This window comes from Leptodactylus fuscus, chromosome 3 (genome assembly GCF_031893055.1).
Source record: "Leptodactylus fuscus isolate aLepFus1 chromosome 3, aLepFus1.hap2, whole genome shotgun sequence".
Lineage (NCBI taxonomy): Eukaryota > Metazoa > Chordata > Amphibia > Anura > Leptodactylidae > Leptodactylus > Leptodactylus fuscus.
The window spans coordinates 86,566,233-86,588,774 of record NC_134267.1 but is presented as its reverse complement, the minus strand read 5'-3'; positions in this window follow the sequence as shown (position 1 = coordinate 86,588,774).

Sequence of the window (22,542 nt, the reverse complement as noted above, 5' to 3'; positions counted from 1 at the left end):
CAGGGATAGCTAGGGATAACCTTTATTTAGGGGGGAATGTTATTAAAAATAACTTTTTGGGGCTCTATCGGGTGTGTAATTGTGATTTTTGTGAGATAAACTTTTTCCCATAGGGATGCATTGGCCAGCGCTGATTGGCCAGAGTACGGAACTCGACCAATCAGCGCTGGCTCTGCTGGAGGAGGCGGAGTCTAAGATCGCTCCACACCAGTCTCCATTCAGGTCCGACCTTAGACTCCGCCTCCTCCAGCAGAGCCAGCGCTGATTGGCCGAATTCCGTACTCTGGCCAATCAGCACTGGCTAATGCATTGTATTGGCGTGATGAAGCAGTGCTGAATGTGTGTGCTTAGCACACACATTCAGCTCTACTTCATCGGGCTAATAGAATGCATTGGCCAATCAGCGCTGGCCAATGCATTCTATTAGCTTGATGAAGCAGAGTGTGCACAAGGGTTCAAGCGCACCCTCGGCTCTGATGTAGCAGAGCCGAGGCTGCACAAGGGTTCAAGCGCACCCTCGGCTCTGATGTAGCAGAGCCGAGGGTGCACTTGAACCCTTGTGCAGCCTCGGCTCTGCTACATCAGAGCCGAGGGTGCGCTTGAACCCTTGTGCACCCTCGGCTCTGCTACATCAGAGCCGAGGGTGCGCTTGAACCCTTGTGCACACTCTGCTTCATCAAGCTAATAGAATGCATTGGTCAGCGCTGATTGGCCAATGCATTCTATTAGCCCGATGAAGTAGAGCTGAATGTGTGTGCTAAGCACACACATTCAGCACTGCTTCATCACGCCAATACAATGCATTAGCCAGTGCTGATTGGCCAGAGTACGGAATTTGGCCAATCAGCGCTGGCTCTGCTGGAGGAGGCGGAGTCTAAGGTCGGACCTGAATGGAGACTGGTGTGGAGCGATCTTAGACTCCGCCTCCTCCAGCAGAGCCAGCGCTGATTGGTCGAGTTCCGTACTCTGGCCAATCAGCGCTGGCCAATGCATTCTATTAGCCCGATGAAGTAGAGCTGAATGTGTGTGCTAAGCACACACATTCAGCTCTACTTCATCGGGCTAATAGAATGCATTGGCCAGCGCTGATTGGCCAGAGTACGGAACTCGACCAATCAGCGCTGGCTCTGCTGGAGGAGGCGGAGTCTAAGATCGCTCCACACCAGTCTCCATTCAGGTCCGACCTTAGACTCCGCCTCCTCCAGCAGAGCCAGCGCTGGCCAATGCATTCTATTAGCGTGAACTGAGTTTGCACAGGGGTTCTAGTGCACCCTCGGCTCTGCTACATCAGATTGCTACATCTGATGTAGCAGTGCCGAGTGTACATCAGATGTGTAGTTGAGCAAAACTGACTCAGCACTGCTAAGTCTCTGCATTCGCATAGGAATGCATTGGCCAGCCTTCGGCCAATCAGCGCTGGCTCTGCCGGAGGAGGCGGAGTCTAAGGTCGGACCTGAATGGAGACTGGTGTGGAGCGATCTTAGACTCCGCCTCCTCCAGCAGAGCCAGCGCTGATTGGTCGAGTTCCATACTCTGGCCAATCAGCACTGGCCAATGCATTTCTATGGGGAAAAGTTAGCTTGCGAAAATCGCAAACTGACAGGGATTTCCATGAAATAAAGTGACTTTTATGCCCCCAGACATGCTTCCCCTGCTGTCCCAGTGTCATTCCAGGGTGTTGGTATCATTTCCTGGGGTGTCATAGTGGACTTGGTGACCCTCCAGACACGAGTTTGGGTTTCCCCCTTAACGAGTATATGTTCCCCATAGACTATAATGGGGTTCGAAACCCATTCGAACACTCGAACAGTGAGCGGCTGTTCGAATCGAATTTCGAACCTCGAACATTTTAGTGTTCGCTCATCTCTAGACAGGGTTACTGATCAATCTATATGTATTTCTTGTTCATCTATAGGAGGTTCACTCTGTAGCTTTAGTCTGTATTTCTGTATGGTATACTGGTCACTCTATGTTTCTGAGTAGATAGGAATTTCTTCAAATTTCTGTACCATAAATGGTCATGCTATGAACTGACCACTCAGGCCATAAGTTTAGCCCCTCACACTCTCGAAACATACTATAAAAACTATATGCCTATTCTTTTAAGTTAGCTTCAGCATGGGCCATGAAATGGATGTGTGCCATGCAACTCTGGAAGTCATCGAACAATGGGTATATTTCAGTGCATGATATATAATGGGGCTAAGTATTATCTCTTTTCATTTATTAAACACTTATTATTTTATTATATTCTTGCATGATTATTGTCATTCTTTTGCCATTTTAAAGTTACCTTTTCCCTACAGACATACCCAATATATGACAAAAATGTCAAAGTGTGACAACAGTACTCTTAGGGCCCCTTCACATGGCTGATACGCTGGCTGCTTTAGAACGTGTAAACGTTCCGTAGCAGCGGCGTCTAAAGCAGTTCCCATTGTTTTCTATGGGAGTCGGCATACGTGCGCTCCCCATAGAAATGAATGGAAAAAGCAGCCCATTCATTTCTATGGCGAGCGCGCGTCTGCCGGCTCCCATAGAAAACAATGCGATCTGCTTTAGACGCCGCTGCTACGGAACGTTTACACGTTCTAAAGCAGCCAGTGTATCAGCCATGTGAAGGGGCCCTTAGACATTATTGTTTATCCATACTCCATGCAACTTTTCAGGTGTTACCCCTTCATCAGCACGAGTCGTTGGGATTGTCCATGTTATACTTAAATGTTTTTGTCATATATAGTTGATGTGTCCATTGAAATAAAATATATTACAATAGTTTAGATCAAGTTTGGAGTTCTGTTCTATTTTTCTGCTTTCTGGCATTCTAAGGGAACATGACTAGTCCCCACAGGAACGTGCACCCATGAGACATGAATCTTTACTGTGCTGCCAGATACCTACACTACAGAAATGTTGATTTGTCCTATGGTCAGCGCTGCACCTCCCATGAGGCGACCTGAAGCAACCGCTTCAGGCGGCGCTATGCGAGGGCCTCGGGAGGGCGGCATTTTTGCTTACCTAAGCTGACAAGCTGTCCTGGACTGGCTTAGCGTCAACGTGTCTGCAGCCCGACACGGGAAGCGAGCGGTGTATTGGGGCGGCCCTGCTGGACGCAGCGCTGCTCCAGCAGCCGCCCCTCACCACTCAGGCAGAGAGCAGGTCCTCTCCCTACCTGCTCTCTGCCTGCGAACGCCGCTCGCTCCGCTCGGCCCCGCCCCCTTTCCGCTCGACCCTCGGGGGGGGGGGGGGCTTTCTGACGTCCGCTTCAGGCAGCAGAAAGCCCAGGTTCACCCCTGCCTATGGTGAGTGTTGGGAAGGATACTAAGTGGTGACAGGAAATAAAGATATAATCTAGCCGCTGGTAGAAGTTATGATGGTTAGGATAAAAGAAGTCATCTCTGATAGCTGAATGGAAGGATCTCCAGGTGTCCATAAGATATAGGGAGGAAAACCATTTGGAGATTTATTTTTTTCTTCCAAGATGGCCTTGATACAGAGCTCCAAGCTGAGAGTGACCTTTATCTTTCCTTTTTACTCTTTTGTCTGTATCTTCAAGAATCCTCTACTAAGCAAACTAGCACTTTCAATTAGCTAACTATAATCAAATGGAAGAACCTGCAGACTATTTTTCTTTGTGTATATTGTTTAAGCTGGAGATCCCTACTCAACTGGAATTTCCTGTGTACATGTACCTTGTTACCATCCCCCCACAAGCTAAGGACAGCATGGACAACATGAGGCAGAAACCTGCATAGAATTGTGGCTTCTTTTTCAAGGAAATGCTATTTTGGCATCTATTGCTTACGTGTGGAAGATGCCTAGGGTCGGCTGACTGGTATTTCTTTCTTTTACTGTGGACATGTGGGACTCTGTTACAGTCTTGAAACCTACCATCTTCTCCCCCCACAAGTTAAGGAAGCAGGGCAAGAGAGCAGCAATCTGTCTACCTGGACGGCTTCAGACTTCTTTGGGCGGTAAGAAGATAGGAGGAGGGCTTGTGACAAAGGATGGGGTACTTTTTGGGACATTTTTGTGGTTAAGGATTAATAGTGCTGATGCAAGATATGGAACTATCAGCTGAGCATGAGATCTCACTACCTACCAAAGGAACTACCACATGTTATTGTGATGGCTGCATATGTCCCCCACCTCTGCAAAAACCTGTTTCTGCCTGTTATGCCACATGCTGTAACCTCCCACCTCATGCCCTCCAACCGCAGTCACAGAGAACTAAATGTTTGTCTTTTGTTTCTTTCTTTTTAGTTGCTATGACTCCTAGTATCTCTCTATCTGCCATGAGCGTGTATGTGTTTCTCTCTTGCTATATACTACTGTACTATCCATGATGCTGTATCACACTAAATTTCCCCATTGTGGGACTATTAAAGGATTAGGGAGGATGTACCGATGGAGGAGTCAAGCAAAGACTGTGAGGCAATTTTGAAGTCACCAACTAGCAGTGGTAATCTCTAAGTTTCTAATGTATTCAGGAGCCATGAACCTTTGCCAATATTAGGGGCATAGATATTGCATATCATGATATGAATATTAGTTATGTGGCTCTTGAAGAATAAGAATCTTCCTAAATCATCACTCATTTGGAAGTAGAGAAAGAAGAAAGAAGGGAGAGAGGAGTGTCTATTTTAATTACTATGCTAACATAATTTTTGCTAATACCATCACAGTAATGACACCAGGTTGAAAAAGTAAAGTTAGGCATGTTAGGAATTTTACCTTCAAGGAAGGTAATTTCTTGAAGCAAAATGACCGATGTGATTAGTGGGAGAGTTGAGAACCTTGACACTCTATGGCAAAATCTTAATATAAGACATTTGAGATTATGAATCAATACAAGACAAAGAAACACAATCTATGTGATTAACAGTTGGGTACTATACAGTAGAAAACTGCACTGATCTTGAGCGTAGTAGTAGTGATGGGGAGGGGTGTATAGGGGAGCAGATAGTTGCAGAGACTCGGTAAGAGAATTGAAGAGGAAGGAAGTGATGTCATAGATGTTGGTACTGCTGTAATTTCCAATACCAGTTACAGATCACAAATCATGCATGATAAACTGTAAAAATAGAAACACAAAACCAAAATAATGATAATTTAATGAAGATTTTGTCCTGGTTTGTGTTGGCAGACCTGGGATTCCTACAATTGAGGACATGAAGTAGGAAGACTTTCTTATCTGGCTGCTATTATTTTATTTTAAAAAAGCTGTCCCTGCTTGCTATTACCATATGGGCCTCTTTTTGTAAATGTCCATATGGGAAAAGGTGCAAGCTATCCGTTCATCCACACTGGACAAGACATGGGCAAATCGGTTTGTAACGAGCTGTATTCATCCCAAATATTCCAAATTGTTTGGTTTTGGATGAAATTGCCTACACTTACCCCTCTCTCATTTCATGATTTAAGGTGAAGTGCACATTGTGGCACATACTGAAGTGACAGTTTCAGCAGTAGTATATGGTGAGTGATTATTGCATGCAGCAGAACACAGACACAGATAACTGTGAGGGGATTAAGAAGAACAACTTCTGCCTCATGATCACTTTTGGAAGATAGCCCGGCTTTTTTCAGTAGGCTGAGCACATTAATGGTGTGACTCAAATTGTATTGAAATTCAGTCAATTGTCACTATTTGGTGTTGGATGTGCACCCATAAAGATGGCTCAATTTCTTTATTACTTTTCAAATGGAAAGCACACCGATGGTGACTCACAATTTTTTCTTGCAATTCTGTAAATTGTTGCTCCAACAATATGATGTTGATTTTGCTTTTCCTTCCATATTGGGATAAGTGTCAGGATAATCCAGGTTCTTTTCTGCCTTCCTAGTGCTTTCCATTTCAGAAGATATTGTAACTTTTTCAGCTGGTAGGCCACACATGCTGATAGTCTCAAATTTTTCTTGAAATTCTGCAATTGTCAATCATTGGTGATGATTCTGTTTCAATAAAGGACAATTTTTGGTGACTTTTTTATAAAGTTAATTCATTATCATTTCACTTCAAGTGCTAGACATAATGACTGTGTGCCACTAATTTTTCTTCGAATTCTATAGTTGCCAGTGTCACTTGCCATTCTGTTAGCATAATAACATTAGTGTGGAATACTGCTCCCATAAAGGAATAATTTTTGGTGCATTGTTTTATTTGAAAAATCAATTCTTCAACACTTTTCAACTGGCACACGACCACAAATTTATCTCCGAAATAACAACATGCATGTAGCACTTCCATGTCATCAAAAGGGGCTAATGTTTATATAAACCCATTGCCTTTTGCAATCTAACCTCCATATGTGTATAAAACACAATGGGTATGCACCATTCCTCACAAAAGAGCAATTTATGGAGTATGTTAAATGTTAAAATGTGTAAAAACAAGTATCAGTGCAGTATATGCTTAAACTAGGAGTTTGTATCCACTACTTAGCATTAATTTTTCCATAGACACACGTCTCTTTGTTAAATATTATTAGATTACAATATTGATGGCATATAGTGATTAATATTAGTTGCTAACAACACTTTTTCTATCTCATGTTACCTGGGTGTGGTTAGGGTACACTATTTTATTGTTGTCCAAATACAGTTATAAAGAGTTTGAGGATGCTGGGGAACACCCCCCTCATAAATATAAATGAATGATGTTGAAGGTCTGTCTGTCACCTTGAGAGATGTCAGCACCATCCCACAGAGGCCAACACACAGATGAACAACCAAGAGCCAAGATGGAACTGCAAGGGATGAAACTTGAAGAAACCTAACTCTGAGCTTTTCCCATGATGTAAGCTAATAAGACATTGACTGATATTTCTGTTTATTCTGGAAGTTTCTATTTCTATAGTGTATCTATTTTTTCATGAAGACTTTAATAAATTTCCATGTTTTTATAAGAATCCAAGTCCTCCAATAATGTTACCTTATGGGTTACAATGTGAGTACGAATTCACCCAAGTATACAGTATTTTACACTCTTTCACGTTGCTATAACGTTGAATGTGTTTGACACAGAGAGCTAGAGATTGAACATATAGGTTTCTAGTAGTCTTGACAGTGTTATACACTATGTTTTTAAGACAATTTAAGCTATGGTTTATACCTAACTTGTTCAGCCCAAAACATATCTTGGTCCCAAACCACCCAAACCTGAAATGACTCTTCAGAGGTTCGCCCATCTCTAATGTTGAGTACCTGGTATCTGGTGGAGTTTTCATGAAAACTTGAAATATGTGCAGGATTATTACTACTACTACTGGATTATTTACACGTGACATGTAAAATAGTAGAGACATGACTCACAAAATCCCCAAAGAACATAGTATAGGAAACACAAAGACACTGGAATTGAAATATAGTACATGATGCAGCCAAAAACATCCCTGACACAAGAAAAGAGAAATCTAAGCACAATAATTAAAGCTGCATACTGTTTGGTACTAATTTGCTATCTGTAATAAAACAAAAAGCTAGTCACAAAAATATATATATAAGTACTTGCCTCATCTTACCTTCTTACATTGTAGATCTGTAGAATACTTTCAGTTCACAGACATGTCTATGTTGTGAGTAGAAAAACAACCCCTCCTCACTGCATTCAGTGTATGAAGACAGAACAGTCCATTAAAGCATTCTGTATCTATGGACAGACATTCTGTATCTATGGACAGACCTTCTCTAGAAACAAGGAGTGAACAGCATATTAGCCAGATATTGGCAGGAAGTTTGGTTTTTTTTTTAGGCAGAGCACATCAACATTTTTAAATAAAGTCATTACTAGAGATGAGCGAACACTAAAATGTTCGAGGTTCGAAATTCGATTCGAACAGCCGCTCACTGTTCGAGTGTTCGAATGGGTTTCGAACCCCATTATAGTCTATGGGGAACATAAACTCGTTAAGGGGGAAACCCAAATTCGTGTCTGGAGGGTCACCAAGTCCACTATGACACCCCAGGAAATGATACCAACACCCTGGAATGACACTGGGACAGCAGGGGAAGCATGTCTGGGGGCATAAAAGTCACTTTATTTCATGGAAATCCCTGTCAGTTTGCGATTTTCGCAAGCTAACTTTTCCCCATAGAAATGCATTGGCCAGTGCTGATTGGCCAGAGTACGGAACTCGACCAATCAGCGCTGGCTCTGCTGGAGGAGGCGGAGTCTAAGATAGCTCCACACCAGTCTCCATTCAGGTCCGACCTTAGACTCCGCCTCCTCCGGCAGAGCCAGCGCTGATTGGCCGAAGGCTGGCCAATGCATTCCTATGCGAATGCAGACTTAGCAGTGCTGAGTCAGTTTTGCTCAACTACACATCTGATGCACACTCGGCACTGCTACATCAGATGTAGCAATCTGATGTAGCAGAGCCGAGGGTGCACTAGAACCCCTGTGCAAACTCAGTTCACGCTAATAGAATGCATTGGCCAGCGCTGATTGGCCAATGCATTCTATTAGCCCGATGAAGTAGAGCTGAATGTGTGTGCTAAGCACACACATTCAGCACTGCTTCATCAAGCCAATACAATGCATTAGCCAGTGCTGATTGGCCAGAGTACGGAATTCGGCCAATCAGCGCTGGCCAATGCATTCTATTAGCCCGATGAAGTAGAGCTGAATGTGTGTGCTAAGCACACACATTCAGCACTGCTTCATCAAGCCAATACAATGCATTAGCCAGTGCTGATTGGCCAGAGTACGGAATTCGGCCAATCAGCGCTGGCTCTGCTGGAGGAGGCGGAGTCTAAGGTCGCTCCACACCAGTCTCCATTCAGGTCCGACCTTAGACTCCGCCTCCTCCGGCAGAGCCAGCGCTGATTGGCCGAAGGCTGGCCAATGCATTCCTATGCGAATGCAGACTTAGCAGTGCTGAGTCAGTTTTGCTCAACTACACATCTGATGCACACTCGGCACTGCTACATCAGATGTAGCAATCTGATGTAGCAGAGCCGAGGGTGCACTAGAACCCCTGTGCAAACTCAGTTCACGCTAATAGAATGCATTGGCCAGCGCTGATTGGCCAATGCATTCTATTAGCCCGATGAAGTAGAGCTGAATGTGTGTGCTAAGCACACACATTCAGCACTGCTTCATCAAGCCAATACAATGCATTAGCCAGTGCTGATTGGCCAGAGTACGGAATTCGGCCAATCAGCGCTGGCTCTGCTGGAGGAGGCGGAGTCTAAGGTCGGACCTGAATGGAGACTGGTGTGGAGCGATCTTAGACTCCGCCTCCTCCAGCAGAGCCAGCGCTGATTGGTCGAGTTCCGTACTCTGGCCAATCAGCGCTGGCCAATGCATTCTATTAGCCCGATGAAGTAGAGCTGAATGTGTGTGCTTAGCACACACATTCAGCTCTACTTCATCGGGCTAATAGAATGCATTGGCCAGCGCTGATTGGCCGAATTCCGTACTCTGGCCAATCAGTGCTGGCCAATGCATTCTATTAGCTTGATGAAGCAGAGTGTGCACAAGGGTTCAAGCGCACCCTCGGCTCTGATGTAGCAGAGCCGAGGCTGCACAAGGGTTCAAGCGCACCCTCGGCTCTGATGTAGGAGAGCCGAGGGTGCACTTGAACCCTTGTGCAGCCTCGGCTCTGCTACATCAGAGCCGAGGGTGCGCTTGAACCCTTGTGCACACTCTGCTTCATCAAGCTAATAGAATGCATTGGCCAGCGTTGATTGGCCAATGTATTCTATTAGCCTGATGAAGTAGAGCTGAATGTGTGTGCTAAGCACACACATTCAGCTCTACTTCATCGGGCTAATAGAATGCATTGGCCAGCGCTGATTGGCCAGAGTACGGAACTCGACCAATCAGCGCTGGCTCTGCTGGAGGAGGCGGAGTCTAAGATCGCTCCACACCAGTCTCCATTCAGGTCCGACCTTAGACTCCGCTTCCTCCAGCAGAGCCAGCGCTGATTGGCCGAATTCCGTACTCTGGCCAATCAGCACTGGCTAATGCATTGTATTGGCTTGATGAAGCAGTGCTGAATGTGTGTGCTTAGCACACACATTCAGCTCTACTTCATCGGGCTAATAGAATGCATTGGCCAATCAGCGCTGGCCAATGCATTCTATTAGCGTGAACTGAGTTTGCACAGGGGTTCTAGTGCACCCTCGGCTCTGCTACATCAGATTGCTACATCTGATGTAGCAGTGCCGAGTGTGCATCAGATGTGTAGTTGAGCAAAACTGACTCAGCACTGCTAAGTCTCTGCATTCGCATAGGAATGCATTGGCCAGCCTTCGGCCAATCAGCGCTGGCTCTGCCGGAGGAGGCGGAGTCTAAGGTCGGACCTGAATGGAGACTGGTGTGGAGCGATCTTAGACTCCGCCTCCTCCAGCAGAGCCAGCGCTGATTGGTCGAGTTCCGTACTCTGGCCAATCAGCGCTGGCCAATGCATTCTATTAGCCCGATGAAGTAGAGCTGAATGTGTGTGCTTAGCACACACATTCAGCTCTACTTCATCAGGCTAATAGAATACATTGGCCAATCAGCGCTGGCCAATGCATTCTATTAGCTTGATGAAGCAGAGTGTGCACAAGGGTTCAAGCGCACCCTCGGCTCTGATGTAGCAGAGCTGAGGGTGCACAAGGGTTCAAGTGCACCCTCGGCTCTCCTACATCAGAGCCGAGGGTGCGCTTGAACCCTTGTGCAGCCTCGGCTCTGCTACATCAGAGCCGAGGGTGCGCTTGAACCCTTGTGCACACTCTGCTTCATCAAGCTAATAGAATGCATTGGCCAGCACTGATTGGCCAGAGTACGGAATTCGGCCAATCAGCGCTGGCCAATGCATCCCTATGGGAAAAAGTTTATCTCACAAAAATCACAATTACACACCCGATAGAGCCCCAAAAAGTTATTTTTAATAACATTCCCCCCTAAATAAAGGTTATCCCTAGCTATCCCTGCCTGTACAGCTATCCCTGTCTCATAGTCACAAAGTTCACATTCTCATATGACCCGGATTTGAAATCCACTATTCGTCTAAAATGGAGGTCACCTGATTTCGGCAGCCAATGACTTTTTCCAATTTTTTTCAATGCCCCCAGTGTCGTAGTTCCTGTCCCACCTCCCCTGCGCTGTTATTGGTGCAAAAAAGGCGCCAGGGAAGGTGGGAGGGGAATCGAATTTTGGCGCACTTTACCACGTGGTGTTCGATTCGATTCGAACATTGCGAACACCCTGATATCCGATCGAACATGTGTTCGATAGAACACTGTTCGCTCATCTCTAGTCATTACATTTCATGTCAATCACATTCTAAGTTAAATGAGACTAAGTTGTCTGAAAAGTTAATAAGTCATTTAAATAATGTAAATATACATCAACATTTAGGTAATATATATATATATATATATAAATCACTAAAATGAAAGCCCACCTAGCTTATAGCTATTGTTAAGAGAGTGATAAACGACAAAAACTATATATATATATATATATATATATATATATATATATATATATATATATATATATATATATATATATATAATTTTTTTTATTTTTTTTATTTCTTTTTAAGGAACTGTTACAGTCTCTAAAATTTTTTAAAGAGCTCAGTAAAATCAGTAGAAAGAAAATAAAATCAGCTAAAATCAAAAGTTAATGGCAAGTGATATGAAAAAAGCAAACCACATCTCCAAAATATCTTTAAAAATATAAATGTGAAAAAAGCAGATTAGGACAGGTACATCAGAACATTGCCAAATAATTGCAATGGGGAGCTGATCACAGCGAGCTGGTCACAGGTCACAGCTACTAAATGGGTTCTTTGTTCTGTATATTCAAAGAAAATAAAGTAGGTGATGTACTGTATGTAGTGAATGCATGTGAATAAGGTTTGGGATCTAGATTACACCCAAGAGTACTTAAAAACTAATCTCAGGTATTACTGTGCTCCTATTCTTAATTTTTAAAGACTCTATAGTGACAGGCATAGTGTCGAGGGGTTGACACAAAGGAAATGTGGTGCTTATTTAGAAGGCTCTGTCTTAACCAGGTAATTATATACTAGTAAACTTACTATCCATTGCGGGCTCTTAAGAGACTACATACAAACCTATGTATAAATAAATAATTAGAGATGAGCGAGTACTGTTCGGATCAGCCGATCCGAACAGCACGCTCCATAGAAATGAATGGATGCACCTGGTACTTCCGCTTTGACGTCGGCCGGCCGCTTAACCCCCCGCGTGCCAGCTACGTCCATTCATTTATAGAGATGAGTACTCGCTCATCTCTATAAATAATATTATATTTATTAAGAACCAGACTTGATAGACCAGCATGTAATGATGACCCTACCTTATGCCATTTAGAATAGTGGTATATGTGATGTGGCAGTGAGACCTTTAGGGCTCCTAAGGGTTCGGGGCACAGTGGTGACTGCTTCTTCTGCAGTCTCTATAGTTATTGCTATAACAGGTAAGATCTAGTGGTGTACAAAATATAGTTTGACAACGTATGAAAAACTGGTTGAAGGATTATATCCAGAGAATTGTGGTCAATGATTAGTTAACTGACTACAAATCAACTTGGGCATCCATATGATAAATTAAGTTCAAAGTATGTTATGCATCTCTGTATAATTTGCAATAAATGTCCTGGGGGTAAAACTGGGGTGAGTTACTTGTTGAGTAGAATTGAGGGCAGATAAGATAACATCATTCTATGTCAAACCACTGCTTACAAGTCTAGCAGGATATATTAAACTCTGATCCTGTCATAGTCAGCGGGTAGTGGCAACTGCACATAAACACTCTTTGGCACTGCCCGTTATATATGTGTATGTTAAAGGAATTATTCAGTCAAGACTCCACTTATTATCACTACTGAAGTAGCATGAGAAAGCCATGCTGCTCACGCACTGTACAAACTGTAATGATGAGTGTAGGTACTACAACACTGCCCCAATAAAGTCTATGGGACAGTACTGCAGTACCTACACTTGCCACTACAGCTTCTATGGCGATTGAGCAGCACAATAGGCCTTAAAAATAGGCCGTCAATCATAGAAACCGGAAAAGCACTATAAGGCCCCATGCACACGACCGTAGTTTTTTTCACTATTGTTCACAATTGTAGATAGTATATGGGACTATTAATTTTTATGGCCCAAATGGTTGCAAGTGGTTTTTACTGATCAGTGCTTAGGCCATAGAAATAATCCACAAAGTATGGAGCTAGACCTATTCCTGTCTGTATTTGTGGCACAGATTCACGCATACAAGTGTAGTGGATCATATCAGTCTTTTTACAGATTTTTTTTTGTAGAACCCAGATCAGTTTTATTGCTCAGTAAAGGCAGAAGGACTTAAATACATTAATCTCCAAAGTTATCTGTTATAAAGCTTTTTCTTGGCGTTTATAATTGGGGAAAAAATAAGTGCCTTATTCGCCATTGTGTGTGGAAAGGAGAAATTTACAGGCATATTTGCTGTGCATTAGTGGCAAAAAAAGGATTGTTATCCACATTATCTCACTTTGCCACTCTGTGGACTCCTCATGCTGCTGCCACCTCCATGTTATGTCACCTTGGCACTCTGTGGCCTCCTCATGCTGCTGCTACCTCCACATTATGTCACTTTGGCACTCTGTGGCCTCCTCATGCTGCTGCCATCTCCACATTATGTCACCTTGCCACTTTGTGACCTGCCCATGCTGCTGCTACCTTCACATAATGTCACTTTGCCTCTCCGTGGCCTCCTCATGCTGCTGCTACCTCAACACTATGTTACCTTGCCGCTCTGTGACCTGCTCATGCTGCTGCTACCTCAACACTATGTCACGCTGCTCATGCTGTTCCCACCCTCCCTACTCCATGACTGGGCCACTGTTTTGCCTTTTTTGGCTTGATTGTCATCATCATTTATTTGACCTTCTTCTGATCTTTCAGAAGGAATTGGTTTTTGATTTGGTAGCCAAAAGCAGGAGTGGGTACAAAACACAGAAGACATGCAAATATTCCATTCATGTGTCATCTTTGTTTTGGGTCCACTCCTGCTGAGTTTTGGGCAAAAATGTCATTGATGTCAACGCAAACTTACTGCTGACTCCCTTTCCACTCTGTCAGGGGGGCTGTACTTGTATAAGAATATAATAGAACAAGTTCTGTAGACATCTATGTGGAATCAGCATACGTCAATGTAATAGAAGTGTGCTCTTTCACACTACAGTAGGATCTTGGTCTTGATCGAATCGTTTGGTAAAATTCGTCGAAGTGGCCAATTCAAATTTTTGGAAAAATTTTCTCATCTTTAACTGTAATATCTAGTTACAAAAGCAATGAATAATTATTCGGTTGTGGGATGACTCTGTTAAGAACTTTATTACTAATTGGTAATGGCATACACATTGCTGTAATGGCCGATTTCTGTTTATTTAAAGTAACATTTTCTGTATGAATCTGGTATCTAATATAAAATAGAATATTTTGATTCAAAGTACATCTGTTTGCTGAGGCTCATATACTTCTATTACACATGAGTGAGTTCCAGTGAGCATGATGTTACATTCAAGCTTAAATCCTCTCATTATTTTGGTTAGGAAGAATTTTTGATCTGTAACAATTAGGAATCACAAAGGAATGGAATAATTTGTGCAAAAGGGGTGAAAATGTCTCTGCCCGATGTCACATAAAGCTAAATATTAGATGATTACTAATTTGACAAAAGTGACTGATATACATGAGAAATTAATTTAAATCAATATATCATGCTAATGTATCTTAGTGAAGTATGCAAATCAGAGTAGCTTTGTCTGAGGACATTTGAACTATGTAGATTAATCTTATGCATTTTAGTTAAAATATCTAAAATAATCTGTTATTTTCTTCTTAGTTTGATAACTCCTGTGTAATTTTCATGATATGTTTTAGAAATTTTAGAATATGTAATGTGAGTTATTTTTCTATGAATTTTAGTTGTCAAAAAAAGAATACCACATACATTTTAAATAGCAAAACACTTAAATGGGTTTTCCAATGAACATATTTAATTTTGCAGAAAATAAAAATGTAAACATTTCTGCAAATTTGAGGTATTATAAAATTGCAGCATTTCAACCATTTTGGTGGTAACAGTTTGCTGTCTTGATCAGTTGCCAATGGATATAACCATGAATAAGGTATTCATGAATTATTTTTCTTAATTCTTAGTTTATTAAGTTTTTTACACATTTTACAAGTTAAAGTTCACAAAATTGCGGTAAGTAAAACAGTTTATGGTTTGTACCTATGATGAACTATTATAACTAGCCAGTATGTGGCTTGTTAAGGGTTTACATGGTATCCTAAGATAATAACACAGATAAAATTCGAACCAGTGAAAAACAAACAAACTAGCTCCTAGTAACCTAGTGTTACTAGTATCTGGTGTCTTGTTAAGGGAGTTTGTGAATGAGTGGTACTAAGAAAGTAATTAGAACAAAGGGGGGAGGGGCATCTTAGGCGGAGACTACATTTCAGTAGGGGTAATGCAATCATGCCCGCAACTGAGCCACTGGCCACACCATCTGGATGGCACAACAGTATCACACCAACATTGGTTATACCCCTTTACCAAGCCTATGAGGAAAAACAGGCAAGGTTACAGTAACTAGTTAAGCAGCAAGAACCATTCAAGCTACAGGAGCCTGAATCTTCACTACTATGATGAGAAGCTGAGGGAAAAGAATTGCCACCATCAAGCTTTGTGCCGTTCAGTCTAACATGGCTGGAGAGATCTATCAAAGTTTGTGGCCTTAATGGCACCTACTGGTAAATATTCTCAAGTTGGGATGGATCTGTTTCTCCAAATTGTTCAGCAACAGTGCCAAACTGAGGACACTGCCCTAGTTATATCTCATACCATAGAATTTGAAATTTAGACGGAACATCGCATGTCGAGCACCCCTTAATAATTTAGTCACCATATCCTGACACCTATAACAGTTTTAAGCTTGTATGGAGCTGCATATTGCATTTTTTGTGACACAAAGTGTAGTTTTTATTTATATCACCTTGGCAATTAATGTTTTGATCACTTTCTATTCGATTGTTCAGGGGAAGCGAAAAAACTGAAATGAATCTAAATGTATTTTTGTTGATAAGAAGGAAAGAACATCAGAGAAAACAGAGAGCTGGCATTACACAGATACATACAAAAAGTATGTTTGACATAACTGATTTGTCAGTTGGTCTTGGATGCAAAAATACAAATTACATTGAAATTGGAGTCTGAATGCAACTGCTGGAGATGCAACTTTGCAGTACAGATTCACACACTCATTGACACACATAGTAGAGTTTGAATTTGTCTCTGAAAATTGTGATTGATTGGTGAACCTGCTGCAGATGCAGGGTGCTGTTAGTACAGTAACACACATCATTGTGTCAGTGACACACACATGCCATGCTACGGTTAGTCTAACCCTACATTCACATGACTGAGTTTTACCCGTCACACTTAGTATAATAGAGGCAGAAAGACCATAGAGGAAAACTGCAAAATCGCAAAGAGAAATTCTGGGGGAAAAGGCAAGATGCGTTTCAACGCAGTGTTTTTTTTTTGTTTTTTTTTGCTGTGCTTCACTACGTGGGCCCTACGCCTTAAGCTTCATTCACTGAAAGAGACATTGATATTTTTCATTTTTTATTGGGTTGGTCGGTTTTACAAAGATGACAACAGAAATTGCAGCCAATTTTACATTTGAATTAGAGTCTCAAAAATTGATAGTAAACTGTCATTGTGTCAGTATGATGTATAGACAACAATGTAACAGTTTTACTATGAGCTTCTGGAAAACTTATTCAACAGTGACATCCAATATTGCTGCTCCAACTGTTGTGACTTTTTCAAAAATAGCAAGAATGAATAAGAAAATTTTTTAGTTTTTCATACTGTGTGTGAATCAAACATATTTAATACACTTGAGCTAATTTCTTATTCACTAACATATGGGCAATTTTCTTTTGGAACAATATTATTTTTTATTCAGTGTTAATGTTAGCAGCATTAAAGGAAACCTGTTAGGTTGATTTTCCAACTTAAACAGGCCTCAGCATGTTCAACAGCAAGATAACCCCTTTCTAGTGGTTTCCGTCACTAATTTCTCACACAGTCTCCTGCACAGATGTTTAAGGCTTTTAAAAACTTTTATTAGAGATGAGCCCCAGGGCTTTTTATCTGCTTTTCCCACACAATACACAATGTGATGGGTGTGATAATCTGAAAACCTATTCTTTTCTTAAGTGTTTTACATATATATATATACTGTATATATATTAATTTGTAAATCCCCTTTGACTTTCAACACTGCCTGAATCCTTCTGGCCATGCTCTCAATTAGATTCAAGCATGCTTTAACCAAAATTTAATCTCACTTGGGAACAATTATAGATTTTTCTTCAATTCTACACACAAGTGTTCGATTGGGTTGAAGTCTGGGGACTGTGGGGACCAACCCAGAACCTCTACTTCATTGTCATTGAACCATTTCTGTGCTTCTCTCTATGCATGTTTCAGGTCAATGTCCTGTTTGAAAATTATGTTGACCTTTACATATCAATAGTACTCGAGTGTACAAAGTAAATTTTCTTGTAGGGTACTAACATATAGTTCAGCATTGAGACCAGACCTTTGGTAGTGAAAATACCCCTCAAAAAGGTCCTTACTGTGGCCAAAAATAACTAAAATGTAACTTTCGTTTGTTCAGTTAAAAAGTAAAATCTCAAAAATCTCCCCTAGTTGCCCCCAATACCCTCAAGACATTGATTTTTAGAGGGAAAGAAAAATGGTGTGGTGGCTATGATACTCTGAAACAGGGTGTGCGCCCGATTAGATCTGGACACGGTATATATCTGTTGAAGGTCCTGTCCTCAAGTGCCACTATTTCCCTGTTAAGGAAAATAGTCAGTGTAGCATGAAGAATAGCACAAAGAAAAAGTGTTTAATTAACAGCTCGCGCATGTGCAAGCGATGACAATAGCACGTCTTGTCATTGGCCTCGCCCACTGGGGGGATGGTCTACCCCGTGCGCAATGATTGGTGCGCATGGGGAGTGGGCGTCGGCTTTGTAGGTGGAGCTACCCAGGCTCTAGCTATTTAGAGCCAGGGGAGTACAGTGACCAGCATCAATCCCTTAGTAGTGGGGCCAACCCTCATGGTCCTGCGAACTGCGGCTCTCACTGCATATCATATGCTTTTACAATGCTGCATCTAACTACCTCCTGATGAACTTTTGACAGGAAAACGCGTTGAGGTTGTTTAGTTAACATTCAATGTTTGGATGAGGAAACAATATTGGGGGTGATCCTTTCGGTGTTTGAGCTAACACAGGACTGACGGGGCTCAACTTATCAGACTGAATAGCAGGTACACCCTAGATGTAGATACATCCTCTATTTTTGCAACATCATATGCAGCAATATTGAGCATTAGTAGTCTATCAACGCTGTGGTGATTTTAGGCTTTAACTTAACAGGGACAATAGTGGCACCTTCAACAGATATATACCATGTCCAGGGCACACACCCTGTTTCAGAGTATCATAGCCACCACACCGCTTTTCTTTCCCTCTAAGAATCAATGTCTTGGGCAACTAGGAGGGTTTTTGAGATTGGACTTTTTAACTGAACTAATAAAAGTTACATTTTAGTTATTTTTGGTCACCAGTAAGGAACTTTTTGAGTGTCTAGCAGATTAGTTTCCTTACACCCTGTGTACTTTATAGTCAAAATACCCCATATCATCAGGCTTACTCCACCAAACTTGACAGTTCCTTCAATTACTGAATTTGTTAGCACCCGTTTCCTTGTTTCTTCCAGATCCATTTGCATCTATCAGAGCTCAGTTTATTGACTTTCATCTCATCGCTCCAAATCACCAGTTCCTAATCTTCTACTGTATACTTTTCATATTTTTTTTGCAAACTCCAGCCATCACTTGCAATTATGTTATTGATGTCAAGGCTTCGTCACCTTTTTTCAGGCAACCATTTGAGACCTGTGTGACACGTGTCGCACAGTGTTTGCATGGATGTCTGTGATCTCAATATTATAAAGCATACAAGCCACCTCTGCTGCTGTGTCTGTTGCTCCAGAACTGATAGACCTTGTTGTGAACGAACTTGATGACTCTGAATGGATGGGCAGACTTCCAACTATCCTGGCATTCACATGATGCAGTTTGTGGAATTTTCTTGGCTGAGAGGCCACTCTTAATGAAATGGATGATGCAGTTTCTCTTTTCTTTGAAAATCTTCTTCCTGGCTGATCTTCAATTAGAACCAGCTGGGGAATCAACCTATTAACACATTGAACTATTAGGGAACGTGAGTTCAGTTTGTAATTTGTAGTGTACAAGAAGAAAAAGACCACCAGGAGCAAAATAGTAACAGTGCAGTTACATGACAAGAATGTGCATAATCTGCATAACTAAATATGCTAAATAGTTGCAAATCAAATTTATGTACGAGATAGCCAAGATGATTGTCTATAGAATGATGTTAGTTCTATCTTACTGCGGCCACCCCGGAAGAACTGTGTAGGAAGATGGACTGTCACGGTGACCTCATAGACACCAGAACTCCCAGGAGAGGTGCACAGGGTAGAGTAGAGTCAGCTAGATGTGACACCAGTTGGATTAATGAGACACCCGCAGGTGCTTGGGCTGAGATGGTAGGTTGATGTCAGTGCTCCCCTACAACTAGGAGCTTGTGCCCAGGGCTTAGCTGCAAGGAAGGCAATGTCCAGGCCAGGATCAGTAGAAGTGCTCACTGCTTTATTGTAACAGGCATCTGCTGGATCACTTGTCCTGTAGCAGTGAGCTGTGGCACAGTGGCTTGTATCTGGCTGACACCTTCCCATGTATTAGCAGAGAGTCTAAGATATCTGCAGGTCCAGATTCTGGTTTACTGCAGGAGCTCAGTTACCTTGTAGAGGTAGGTGCAGGCTGCCAGAGTTGTAGCTCTGCTTAGCCTGATGTAATCCTGTCCTTTTACTGATAGTGATGCAGGGCACTGTCACAGCTTCTCTTCCCTGCTGCTGCTATGGCACTTCCTCACTGCACACAGTGTCTGAAACACAAAATGGCTACTGCCACACTACTACTTGCTTCTTCTTCCCTGGCTGCTTATTGAATACTACTTCCTCTCTCTGCTATGACTATTTCCTGTTCCAGCTACAGATCTACCCACTATATCGTGTGGTGCTATGGAGACCACAACTCACCAGGACAAATTAAACCAGAGAACAACAACTTGAAAACATTTTACAAATGAATACAGTATGAACATAACAACATATACAAACAATCATAACATGTAAGGCACTCTTATAGCCAAATAACTATTAGTAACTCATAGTAGGAAGTTACATTACAATCTATAAGGAGAAATAAGGAGCCTGAAAGTCAAAAGTTCAGTATGCCATGTTCTCCATACGGCCAGATAAGCCACCAGTTTTCCACCACAAGAGCGGGACATTCAATGTTAAAATGCGTAAAAGCAAATGACAGCACAGTGTATGGTTAAACTTGGAGATTGTATCCACTTTTATTTGTGTATGCATATGAGCCTAAACTAGTCACAGAGGACTAGGAACATGCTTCTTCTAGTCATGCTGTCATCACTGCCAATCATGCCCTGGTAGGCACCAATGACAAAGTCCATACTATGTGACATCACCCCGCAAGCTTCCCTAACCACTTTAAAATCTCATTTGTGCTGTTTTATATTATTTCTGGCTCTTGAAGGCAGGCACATGATCAGAAGCCTTCTGGACCTAGGAACAGTGTTTCTCATCCAAGTGTTTCCTGCCCAAGATTGGGCAGTGGTTATTGCAGCTCACATGGTGATGTCACCCAACAGGGAATCTGTCATTCACTAATTCCCTCTTAGGTCATCTAAATTAACAAAAACTGATGCAGAAATGGCCAAGATAATATCTAAAACAAAAATGTATTAGATCATCTAAAACCTCAATACATAACTAAATAATAGTTTCTAAAAATATAGAATTCATAAACAATCCAGCAAAAATAATATATATATATATATATATATATATATATATATATATATATATGCGACAAACCACAATTTAATGGTAATGCAGTTTTGCTGTTATCAAATAATAAGATTCTCTTGCCGATAACTGCAATGTAATGGAAGACAATAAGCATTTAGAAAAGCTGTCAACTTCAATGGTTAGAAGTCACACCCTTGTATCAATAAATCAGCCTCTGCAGAGTAATGGGAGTAAAGGAAACTGAGTCAATAATACTCCATGTAATCACAGCTTTAATGTAATCCCATCATCTCCTCACCCCAGATTTCCAACAATGACGGCATGACTTGACGGAGCAGGTACCCACACTCTGACAAGGTAAAGCTCAATTGAGTAACCAGATGTAAGGTTTTACATACACACAAACATTGAAAAAGACTGATGTTAATAACCCCACTAAAATGAATGTGACTTGAACAGCCCTGTGACATCTAATTCAGAAACAGTCATTACACAGTCATTGTTCACTGTAGTGTGTGAGGCTTAGAATTTCATTTTTGGGCAATGAGAGATTAGTGAGTAGCACACTTAGAAAAGGCTTATTTTATTGCTTTTACGACTTACAACATAAATGTTAGCTTTAGCAACTAAACCAAAAGTAATATTTGTATTAGTCGAGTTTTCATAAAATTGATGCTCATACAAGTCTATAAAAAATTAAGAAGCCAAAAATAGCCTGTTATTGAAGCTCAGTTTCTTAAGTAAGAATGACAGGACTTGTCTTGCCAATATGGAAATAGCTTTATTTGGTTGTTTACAAGGACTTTGGAGATTAATTTAGCAGACAAGTAGAAAAGAAAAAAAAAAATTCTCCGAGATTACAGAATGTTTTTTGCTGCCAGAAAAAGATATTCACTATACACAAATATAAATTAGCATAGTAATGTCTATTAATAGAAATAAGTAAATATTCCAGTTTGGGTTTTATACCATTAGTATTATACTGTTGTTTTGCTGAGTCTTATAGATAGAATAATTTGACTGGATGGTTTTTTTTGCAAAAATTCAGTATATCTGTATAAAATACTATGCAGAATTGCGTAATGAGCAAAGTTTATGCAACAACAGACATTTTCTATTTTTGTTCACCCCCCCCCCCCCGCCCCCGCTTTTCAAAAGCCACTTTTTATTTTCCAGGAACAGGGGGGAGGATGTATTTTTAATCATAACCTGTCTACATTAATCTTTCTGATACCAAACAATCCCTTTAAGGAAGCACACAGGAGGTTTTAATTAAGAGGCACACAAGGGTGTTGTTAATTTAAAATACATACTGTATAAAGATATCATTCATTTGCAGGGGATCTTATCATGTATTATCATGTCTTATCATGACAGGGATCCCGACGTAATACAGTGACTTGGGCATGTTAGATGTACCTAGACATGCTTCCCCAGCTGTTCCAGTTGCATTCCAGGGTGTTGGCATCATTTCCTGGGGTGTCATAGTGGACTTGGTGACCCTCATGAGTCGAATAGT